This window comes from Entelurus aequoreus, linkage group LG14 (genome assembly GCF_033978785.1).
Source record: "Entelurus aequoreus isolate RoL-2023_Sb linkage group LG14, RoL_Eaeq_v1.1, whole genome shotgun sequence".
NCBI lineage: Eukaryota > Metazoa > Chordata > Actinopteri > Syngnathiformes > Syngnathidae > Entelurus > Entelurus aequoreus.
In genome coordinates this window covers 55,199,745-55,209,744 of record NC_084744.1, presented here as the reverse complement: position 1 = coordinate 55,209,744, position 10,000 = coordinate 55,199,745, and the positions used below count along the sequence as shown (strand labels likewise).

Below are 10,000 nucleotides of genomic sequence, written 5' to 3'. Positions count from 1 at the left end.
AATAACATAAAATAACGCAGTAACGCATCATGTAGTAACAGTAACTGAGTTACTGAATATAAACAAATAACGCGTTAGACTACTAGTTACTGCTTCATTTGGACGATTTGCCATTTTTTAGGTGTTTTTTTTGTAAACCTTCAACCATTTAGGGCAGGAGGAAACCAAACTACTGTCCAGTCGTACAAGCTTAACCATTGGACATTCAATTTCAATTATCTACAAAGCACTTAAAAGTATATTTCTTCTATTAAACTCATCAATAAATGTAACTTCTAAACCAGGGGTGTCAAACTCATGTTAGACCGGGGGCCACATGGAGAAAAATCTACTCCCGAGTGGTAAAATCGCGGCACGATGACTTAAAAATAAAGACAACTTCAGATTGTTGTCTTTGTTTAGAAATAGAACAAGCTGTCAGGTTCAAACACCGAACCATCTATTAAACAGGACAAGAAGCAAGGAATCAAACAGAGGCAGGATTCAGTTTAGCTCATGAGGAGAGCGCGTGGAACTGCACCCTCGTGCACGCTCTGAGGAAAAAGTTCCCGTGCTTCCCCATTTATTTGGGCATTCCCTGATCACACATAGCTGCAGCTGCTTCTAAGGGGAGGGGGTCACATTATGCAGCAGCCTAGCGCTGGTTCAGAAACAGTTAAAACAAAATGTGCTTGGAGCGGTGTCGGGTTTGCCCCTTCTCTGCACATCCGCTTTATCTTCCTGATAAGAAAAACAGACACTTCTAGGGCGAGGCGCATTCCAGACACACAGTGGAGATTTACAAGCTGTCCGCCTTTGCATGATAAAACAAGGACAGCTTTGTGAGCACGAGTGAATAGTAACCATAACCGCCTGGACTGCGAGCAAACAAGTTGCGTGATAACTTATATACAATTATTCTGACACAATCACATTCTGAAAATGTACAAATCATAATGTTGTTGGGTTTTTTTTTTACACTTACATGTTGCGGTTAATAGTATTCTATCTTTATTTGTCCTTATTTATACTTTCTGGATAAATGATGTGATAATGTTCATCAGTCAACTCATTGGTGTTAATTTTCAATCTAACAAGATAAAAAAAATAAGGTAACACTTTAGTATGGGGAACTATTAATTAGTTGCTTATTAACATGCAAATTAGTAACACATTGGCTGTTAATTAGTCATTATTAAGTACTTATTAATGCATTTTTCTGCATGGCCTTATTATACAACCAGTAAGCCATTAATTAAGAGTCTTCCCTAACCCTAACCCAGGGGTGTCCAAACTTTTTCCACTGAGGGCCGCACACATGCGGGGGCCATTTTGATATTTTTCATTTTCAAACCATAACAAAATATATGGATTTTTTTTTTTTAACCTTTATGGCTCCATAAAGGGTCTCCGTCATTAAAACGTTAAAAATAAGTCAAATTATTATTATTATTTTTTTATTTAACGCTTACAGTAAATCTCTATATCAACTTCAGGTTGATAAAAAGTAAAAAAAAAAAAAGGTTTTATGGCTTTTCTGTCATAGACAACTTTGTTTTTTTTTTTAGCAAAACTGGAAATATGCAGTATTTAGTAATTAGAGCTCTAAAAGATCAATAATGCAGGACACCATTGATTTTAATTCTTTAATATTTTTGAGTAATTACAGTGAAAATATTAATAAAATCCCACTAAATATATTTGGCATCCAAAAGGCCCCCAACTCATAAAGTGATACATTTTTATTATTTATTTTTTTTACTTTCAACACTTAAGTTACGAGATCAGCTTCAGATGTATCTGTCGATTTTATGTTCAAACTATTATTTTGTTTGTTTTTATGCTCTTTTGTCAAAGAAAACTTTGATGTTTTTATATGGCAACCACACAATATATGCAATATTTTTTCCACATAAAACATTTTAAAGGGACATTTTTTGAAGTAATTGGAGCCTTGAATAGGTCAATAATTCATTAGAACATAGATTTTTTGTCTTTTTTTTTTTTTGGAGCAATGGCAAAAAAAAAAAAGAAAAAGAAAGAAAGACAAAAGACAAAAAAAAAACAGCCTGCATGGCAGCTTTTGTGTCAACATTGCAACTTTTTCTCGTTAGATTTCACCTCATTCCACTTTTTTAAATTTTAAATTTTGCAATGCTATCAATTTTGCAATTTTTGCAGAATGTGTGGCGGGCCGGTAAACAATTAGTTGCGGGCCGCACTTTGGACACCCCTGCCCTAACCCTATGTTAATAAGCAACTAATTAATGGTTCATATATTCCCCATATTAAAGTGTTACCATAAATAATATCAAAATCAAAGGCTTTAAAGGCTACATTAATGACTTCCTATTAGTCACATCTTGCAAAAAAATTTTTATCATCTCTAAAATCCCCCCCAAAAAAGACTTCATAATGATTGTGAATGATATGCAAAATTCCCCCAAAAATAAAGTTCCCCTTTAAAATTGGATATCTCTCTGGTCTGGCGCCCCGAGTTGCGTGGTTAGCTTTTGTTTGTTCTGCGAACTTGCAGCATTTCTCTCATGCAGTTGTTTTGTAGGTTTTTTTTGGCTTTTGAATAGGGATGTCCGATAATGGCTTTTTGCCGATATCCGATATTCCGATATTGTCCAACTCTTTAATTACCGATACCGATATCAACCGATACCGATATCAACCGATATATGCAGTCGTGGAATTACCACATTATTATGCCTAATTTGGACAACCATGTATGGTGAAGATAAGGTACTTTTAAAAAATAAAAAAAAAATAAGATAACTAAATTTAAAAAAAAATCTTGAATAAAAAAGAAAGTAAAACAATATAAAAACAGTTACATAGAAACTAGTAATTAATGAAAATGAGTAAAATTAACTGTTAAAGGTTAGTACTATTAGTGGACCAGCAGCACGCACAATCATGTGTGCTTACGGACTGTATCCCTTGCAGACTGTATTGATATATATTTATATATAATGTAGGAACCAGAATATTGATAACAGAAAGAAATGGGGGGAGGGAGGTTTTTTGGGTTGGTGCACTAATTGTAAGTGTATCTTGTGTTTTTTATGTTGATTTAATTAAAAAAAATAAAATTAAAAAAAACAAAAAAAAAACGAAACAGATAATAAAAAAACCGATACCGATCATTTCCGATATTACATTTTAACGCATTTATCGGACATCCCAACTTTTGAAGCATTTTTTAAACGTTTTTTTGGTGTTTTTGTGTATAATCCTCATTTGTTATCTTTGTAACGGCAGACTTTTTTTTTATTTAATAGGAGCGTATTTGGGTCTCATCAGATTGTATGGGTTATGACCATTCCAATATACACCATATTGCCAAAAGTATTTGGCCACCTGCCTTGACTCACATATGAACTTGAAGTGCCATCCCATTCCTAACCCATAGGGTTCAATATGACGTCGGTCCACACTTTTGCAGCTATTACAGCTTCAACTCTTCTTTGAGCGAGCCGGAGACAGACACCGAACAATTGATGAAAAGCAAGAGACTTTATCACGAAAAAACCCCCAGTTTTGTAACTCTGAACCGGGCTGTAATGTCAGTGCTTGGTGGTCCAAGTAACCCTCTGGAGGACGACCTCCACATGCATATACACTATATTGCCAAAAATATTTGTCCACCTGCCTTGACTCACATATGAACTTGAAGTGCCATCCCATTCCTAACCCATAGGGTTCAATATGACGTCGGTCCGCCTTTTTGCAGCTATTACAGCTTCAACTCTTCTGGGAAGGCTGTCCACAAGGTCGCCGAGTGTGTTTATAGGAATTTTCCGCCATTCTTCCAAAAGCGCATTGGTGAGGTCACACACTGAAGGCCTGGCTCTCAGTCATCCCAAAGGTGTTCTATCGGGTTCAGGTCAGGACTCTGTGCAGGCCAGTCAAGTCCTATGGCATCCATGTCTTTATGGACCTTGCTTTGTGCACTGGTGCACAGTCACGTTGGAAGAGGAAGGGGCCCGCTCCAAACTGTTCCCACAAGGTTGGGAGCATGGAATTGTCCAAAAATGTTTTGGTATCCTGGAGCATTCAAAGTTCCTTTCACTGGAACTAAGGGGCCAAAAACAACCCCACACCATAATTCCTCCTCCACCAAATTTCACACTCGGCACAATGCAGTCCGAAATGTACCGTTGTCCTGGCAACCTCCAAACCCAGACCGGTCCATCAGATTGCCAGATGGAAAAGCGTGATTCATCACTCCAGAGAAAGCGTCTCCACGCATGGCTTAGATCAGGGGTCACCAACCTTTTTGAAACCAAGGGCTACTTCTTGGGTACTGATTAATGCGAAGGGCTACCAGTTAGATACACACTTAAATAAATTGCCAGAAGTAGCCAATTTGCTCAATTTACCTTTAACTCTGTTATTATTAATAATTAATGATATTTATCTTTGTGGAAACACTGATCATCTTAATGATTTCTCACAATAAATATATATAGAAACAGATAAATATCAATATGCAACACTTTATTTTTATATTTTCTCTAAGTGCACATTTTTCAAATTGAACATTTTCAAATGATCACTTCTAAGACAGTCTTGTGAAATCACAATATCCCATTTTAACTAGCTAGCCACTAACATTTTTTATCAAATCATGAATTACTTTGCACCATGTTTGTACAAATAATAACTCATGTAAAATACAAAAGTAAACTCTCAAATTTTTAAATCATGTCACACTTTGAACTGGACACCAAATCTGTTATCTGTTTCTTTGTCAGTTAGTGGGAAGCCTGGCATTGCATGCTGTTAACTAGTGTGTTGTACTCTGGTGTGTAACTTGACACTGCAACTCTGAGTGAGTCTTGCAGATGTGCATCAGTGAGGCGTGTTCTGTGTTTGTTCTTGATGAAGTTCATGTCAGAAAAGGCTGATTCACAAAGATAAGATTGTTCCTCATTGTTTGCGGAACCTTCTTAATCTTTTGGACATATTTTCACAGCAATCTGGCCTTAAGCTTAATTATGATAAATGTAAAATGTTAAGGATCGGAAATCTAAAGGGAACGTCCTTTCGAATGGAACGCAAAGTGCCTGTTTTGTGGACAGATGGACCAGTTAACATACTTGGTGTTGTTGTCCCAGAAAATCTGGAAGATCTAGGCTCAGTAAATTATGATAATCGACTAAGAAAGCTGGACAAAATTATGCAATTATGGAAAGCGAAATCCCTAACCTTGTATGGTAAAATGTCTATTGCCAACTCGTTAATTATTCCTCAATTTATTTATTTGTTTTTGTCATTACCAGCTCCATCACAAAACGTGTTTAAGATTTATGAGCGGAGGGTCTTCGATTTTGTCTGGAACGGCAAACCAGAAAAGATTAAAAGAAAGGTTTTGTACAAAGAGTATGAATATGGGGGCCTGAAACTTCTCAACCTTGAAGCTATGTGTCTGTCTTTAAAAGCATCAATTGTTCCAAAGATGTATTTAAACATTGAGTGGTACACAAATGTCCTGTTGGACAAAAAACATGTACTGTATCAAAAGAAATTGTATCCTTTTTTACAAGTGATCCCCTCCCAGAGAGTCTGCTGGGAAACATGGCGGGGTTTATAAAGGAAACAATCCACTCATAGTGGTGTTTTCAATTTTATGTGCCAGAAAAAAGAGACGATATTTTGCAGCAGTTAATATGGATGAACTCTAATATTGTAATAGATGGAAAGCCTTTCTTTTGGAAAAATATGTTTGAAAGAGGAATCATTTTTGTCAATGATATTATCAATGAGAATGGTAAAATTATGAAGTATGATGAATTTAGAGCTATGTATGGTGATGCTTGCTCAAGCTTTTCATTTTATCAACTAACTGGAGTAATTGGGAAAAGATGGAAACAAATAATTAATTATGGAACTACTAAATTATTAGTTTGTAAACCTCTAATAAGAAATTCTAGTTGGCAAAAAGGAACTAAAATAAATAGAAAAATATATAATTTTTATTTAATAAAGAAATCTTTGAAGGCTGCCTCATACAACACAAATGGAAAATGGGAGGACTTTTTTGACTGCCCGTTGCCATGGGATGCCATATTCAAACTAATCTATAAAACCACTATCGATGTGCAAAATCGTTATTTTCAAATTAAAATTATTTATAACTTCTTACCCACAGGGAAAATGTTAAAATTATGGAATATGACAGAGTCAGATGATTGCAGATTTTGTTGTCAGGAGCCTGAATCCACCCTGCTTTTGTTTTGGTATTGTCATATTGTGTCTTTGTTTTGGGTGGAAGTTGAAAAAATGTGTTTAAGGATTGGTTTGTTTATGAAGCTTAATGTGGTTTCTGTTATTTTAGGAGAGTTCATTGACAATCATGATTTAGTCAATTTAATTATAGTACTCTGTAAAATGTTTATTTTTAAGGCCAAAAACAGATATTCACTTAGTATTACTTTCTCTAAAACATTTATTCAGTATTTTCTAACTTTAGAAAGTTACATGGTTGAAAACGATAATGATGCCAAAAAACATTTTAAAAAAAGATGAGAAGTCCTCAAAGGCTTATTTTGAAAGTATAATTATGTTTATAGATTATATGATATCTGTTGTTGTGTTCCCTAATTTGAGTGACCTGGACATAATCTGGACTGTACATAAATGCTTATTTTGAAAATGTAATTTTGTTTATAAATTATATGCAATCTGTTGTGTTCCCTAATTTTTTTGTGTGTACATGAATGAAGGTGTGTGTTGCTGAGTCCGACTTGGACATTATCTGGACTGGACCTGGTTTAAAAAACCCTTTAAAAAAATCAAATTTCATTGACAACCTGGTCTGTTGAAGATAAGGCCCTTTTTTAAAAAATAAAATAAAATAAGATAAATAAATAAAAAACATTTTCTTGGATAAAAAAGAAAGTAAAAGAATATAAAAATAATTACATAAAAAATAGTAATTAATGAAAATGTTAGTGGACCAGCAGCCTATACAATCATGTGTGCTTCAGGGACTGTGTCCCTTGCAGATGTATTGTCTATGTTGTGGGAACCAGAATATTGGTAGCAGAAAGAAATAACCCCTTTTGTGTGAGTGGGTGTGGATGAGTGTGCATGGTGGAGGTTGTTTGGGTTGATGCACTGATTGAAAGTGTATCTTGTGTTTTTTCTGTGTAGATTTAATTTAAAAAAAAAAAAAAAAAAAATTTATTTTTTAAATTTTTTTATTTTTATTTTTAGAACAGGCCCGCGGGCGACTCATCTGGTCCTTACGGGCGACCTGGTGCCCGCGGGCACCGCGTTGGTGACCCCTGGCTTAGATGCAGCTGCTCGGCCATGAAAACCCATTCCATGACGCTCTCTGCGTACTGTATGTGGGCTAATTGGAAGGTCACATGAAGTTTGGAGCTCTGTAGCAGCAGAAAGTCTTTGCACTATGCACTTCGGCATCCGCTGAGCCCTCTCTGTCAGTTTATGTGGCCTACCACTTCCTGGCTGAGTTGCTGTTGTTCCCAAATGTTTTACTTTTCTTATAATAAAGTTGACTTTGGAGTATTTCGGAGCGAGGAAATTTCATGACTGGATTTTGTCGCACAGGTGGCATCCTGTGACAGTTCCACGCTGGAAATCACTGAGAGCGGCCCATTTTCTATATTCCCGAGGAACTGAATCAGGGAAATGGAGGCTTTCCTGTTCCTGTTCCGATGTCAAATGAAGCCGCCTCCTCGAGGGACTACAGTGGAACATCTTGTAGGCGGAGATGAAGAACGACGGAATCAATGGCGGGACCGGCGTTGAAACACAACAATCTCCGCATATTTGGCGCGTGCAGAGCAGGAAACGAGGGAGCCTGCCGGTTGCCGTGACAACCGGGGGGGGGGGGGGGGGGGGGGTTGGGCGGCACACGATGTGATGAGGCTCTATCCTTCAAACAGGAAGCACCCTGCTAGGATGCTTTCGGAAAAAAAAGAGAAAAAAACCCAGCGTGTCGTCCTGGGAGAGCACTCGACTGGCTCAAGAGCACTCGGAACCGAGAACCGTACACGTATTTACGGGGTTTATCGCGCATGAGACTAAGTAGCGTGTCATCTAATGATGCACACACCCGCTCTATTTATGAACATTAACAGACTGGAGCCACGGCAAATACTTTATGGACTCTAATAGGGATGTACGGTATACCGGTACTAGTATAGTACCGCGATACTAATGAATCATGGGGCGGCATAGCTCGGTTGGTAGAGTGGCCGTGCCAGCAACTTGAGGGTTCCAGGTTCGATTCCCGCCTTCACCATCCTACAAACCCCGTTTCCATACTATTTGGGAAATGGTGTTAGATGTAAATATAAACGGAATACAATGATTTGCAAATAATTTTCAACCCATATTCAGTTGAATGTGCTACAAAAACAACATATTTGATGTTCAAACTGATAAACTTTTTTTTTTTGTTGGCAAATAATCATTAACTTTAGAATTTGATGCCAGCAACACGTGACAAAGAAGTTGGGAAAGGTGGCAATAAATACTGATAAAGTTGAGGAATGCTCATCAAACACTTATTTGGAACATCCCACAGGTGAACGGGCTAATTGGGAACAGGTGGGTGCCATGATTGTGTATAAAAGTAGATTCCATGAAATGCTCAGTCATTCACAAACAGGGACGGGGCGAGGGTCACCACTTTGTCAATAAATGCGTGAGAAAAATGTTGAACAGTTTAAGAAAAACCTTTCTCAACCAGCTATTGCAAGGAATTTAGGGATTTCACCATCTACGCTCCGTAATATCATCAAAGGGTTCAGAGAATCTGGAGAAATCACTGCACGTAAGCAGCTAAGCCCGTGACCTTTGATCCCTCAGGCTGTACTGCATCAACAAGCGACATCAGTGTGTAAAGGATATCACCACATGGGCTCAGGAACACTTCAGAAACCCACTGTCAGTAACTACAGTTGGTCGCTACATCTGTAAGTGCAAGTTAAAACTCTCCTAACCATGGCGAAAACCGTTTATCAACAACACCCAGAAACGCCGTCGGCTTCGCCGGGCCTGAGCTCATCTAAGATGGACTGATACAAAGTGGAAAAGTGTTCTGTGGTCTGACGAGTCCACATTTCAAATTGTTTTTGGAAACTGTGGACGTGGTGTCCTCCGGACCAAAGAGGAAAAGAACCATCCGGATTGTTCTAGGCGCAAAGTGTAAAAGCCAGCATGTGTGATGGTATGGGGGTGTATTAGTGCCCAAGACATGGGTAACTTACACATCTGTGAAGGCGCCATTAATGCTGAAAGGTACATACAGGTTTTGGAGCAACATATGTTGCCATCCGAGCAACGTTACCATGGACGCCCCTGCTTATTTCAGCAAGACAATGCCAAGCCACGTGTTACATCAACGTGGCTTCATAGTAAAAGAGTGCGGGTACTAGACTGGCCTGCCTGTAGTCCAGACCTGTCTCCCATTGAAAATGTGTGGCGCATTATGAAGTCTAAAATACTGCAACGGAGACTTTGGACTGTTGAACAACTTAAGCTGTACATCAAGCAAGAATGGGAAAGAATTCCACTTGAGAAGCTTCAAAAATGTGTCTCCTCAGTTCCCAAACCTTTACTGAGTGTTGTTAAAAGGAAAGGCCATGTAACACAGTGGTGAACATGCCCTTTCCCAACTACTTTGGCACGTGTTGCAGCCATGAAATTCTAAAGTTAATTATTTGCACAAAAAAAAAAACGTTAATGAGTTTGAACATCAAATATGTTGTGTTTGTAGCACATTCAACTGAATATGGCTTGAAAAGGATTTGCAAATCATTGTATTCCGTTTATATTTACATCTAACACAATTTCCCAACTCATATGGAAACGGGGTTTGTAGTCACTGCCGTTGTGTCCTTGGGCAAGACACTCTACCCACCCGCTCCCAGTGCCACCCATACTGGTTTAAATGTAACTTATATATTGGGTTTCACTATGTAAAAGCGCTTTGAGTCACTAGAGAAAGGCGCTATATAAATATAAATTCACTTCA

At 37.8% G+C, this 10,000-nt stretch overlaps 1 pseudogene; it reads left to right on the top strand.

The window, feature by feature from the left end:
• Positions 1-10,000, top strand: part of LOC133665064 (metabotropic glycine receptor-like) — a 118,043-nt pseudogene that overhangs the window by 89,180 nt on the left and 18,863 nt on the right.